At 40.6% G+C, this 2,009-nt stretch overlaps 1 pseudogene; it reads left to right on the plus strand.

Annotated features, from left to right (window-relative positions):
- The first annotated feature begins 511 nt into the window (after nucleotides 1-511).
- LOC143590525 (zinc finger CCCH domain-containing protein 23-like) lies at nucleotides 512-1,673 on the plus strand (annotated as a pseudogene).
- The last annotated feature ends 336 nt before the right edge of the window (nucleotides 1,674-2,009 follow it).

Consider the following 2,009-nt stretch of genomic DNA (forward strand, 5'->3'; position numbering starts at 1 on the left):
TATTCTCAAGTCGAGCTTAATCATGGAAAAATGTTGGTTGGAGCTTGAGTATCGAAGTAAGTTCTTAAATTCTCGCTTATCTCTGTCATAAATGTCTATCTTCTAACACCTACCAGCTATTTTATAAGAAACGTGAATTAAATGCTATATAAAAAGCATTAAAAATGTAAAACCAATTATAGTATTGGTACAACTTTGCTACATCACAGGTCAGACTATCAAGCCTAAAATAGAATAAAAGCATACAACTTGACTCAATTTAGGTGAAAGGTGAAAACATAAATAAAGACCAAGAGAGAGAAACATGTTTGCATGTTTTAGAGGCTTCAACGTAGTGCCACTTATACACGCTTGTAATGCTATGATGCCACGCATTCATCTACAATCACCGAGACTTATCTTAGTCACATGTTCTCTCGTCATTCATTGACTAAAAACCTTGTATATATACACTTGGTTTTGCCATTTGTACAAACCATCCCTTTCAAACAGTAAAACTCAAAAAGAGACCATGGATGGTGGTTCTGAACATAATCAAAACATGTTCCAGTCTGCCCACCAATTGTCCCTTAAATCCAAAATGAAATCTTTTAGAAACATTACCATCCCACCTCGTATGATTATTGCTCGTAGACTTACTTCTTTGTCCTCTCAGCCATCCATGCACATGCATAACCATCTGAGTCACCAGCACCACCACCATCATCAGAATAATAATAATTATTATAATAATAACAATAATAAAAGTAACATTAGCAGTAATAATAATAATAATGAGCATTATCATCCGAGGGTTATTACCGGAGACGACCTATTCGAGAAATTCCTGCCTAATGCTGCTGCTGAAGATGACTCTAATTCGTACGCGTCCGACCAGTTTCGGATGTACGAATTCAAGGTCCGGAAGTGTACTCGAAGCCGATCGCATGACTGGACCGAGTGCCCATTCGCTCACCCGGGTGAAAAAGCTCGTAGGAGGTGTCCACGTCGGTTTATTTATTCTGGTGCTTTGTGTCCGGATTTTAGTCAGGGATATTGTTTCCGTGGAGACCATTGCGAGTTTGCTCATGGTGTGTTTGAGCACTGGCTTCACCCGTCCCGTTATCGCACTCAAGCGTGCAAAGACGGGACGACTTGTCAACGTAAGATCTGCTTTTTTGCGCACACTCCTGCCCAGCTTCGGTCGTATGTGAACACCAGTACCGGTGGTATCTGTGGCTCTTGTGGCCGTCATCGCGGTATCTCTCACCCGGTCACTCCCTCGCCTACTTCTGTTCTTGATACGCATAATATGATGTCACCTCCCTTCTCGCCGGTGCAATCCGGCGGAGGGTTTTCTCCAGTTTCACGTGTCTAGCAGGTTATCTCGGACGGAACGAGCTGGTAACGGCTACAATGAACTCGTGCACAGCATGCAAGCCATGAACCTGAATGCAGGTGATGAAGCTCCGAATGTGAGCCCTGCCAGGATGGATCCTTTCGCAGCATGGAACGATGAACAGCGGTTAATGTTTTCTCCATCAACCTCGTCTGCCTCCGCATCTGGATCAGGTCTGGTTCGTCCCAAAGACGGTAATTACAGTACCGCCGCCGCGCATAGTGAAGACATATTTGGGAATGATGGTGCAATGGCTCGTCAAGATTTTGAATGGGTGAATGATCTTCTCACCTAGATGCGTGAGGAATGATTTAAGGAACATGAGGAATAAGAAGAAGAATAATGCCTATAGGCAGTTTCTATTATAATTTTTTTTTATCTTAAATATAAGTGTCATAAGAATAAGCTGAAAGGGCAAATGATAGTTTGTAAGACGGTCTATATTTGTTTCTGATTGTCTGTTTAAGTTGTGGTCTTTCGTTTTATGGAGTATGGAGAGATCGATGAAGGTGTAATTATTAAAATTATTGTCAATAAATGATTATAGTCTCTTTAGTAAATTTTGTAATTTTAAATTATCTTATTAAACAAAAGGTATAAAGATTAAGAAAACAAAGATGTTATAAATTTG

This window comes from Bidens hawaiensis, unplaced genomic scaffold, assembly GCF_021521415.1.
Source record: "Bidens hawaiensis isolate Kalapana, Puna unplaced genomic scaffold, B.hawaiensis_p1.1 tig00038623_1, whole genome shotgun sequence".
In the NCBI taxonomy this organism is placed as follows: domain Eukaryota; kingdom Viridiplantae; phylum Streptophyta; class Magnoliopsida; order Asterales; family Asteraceae; genus Bidens; species Bidens hawaiensis.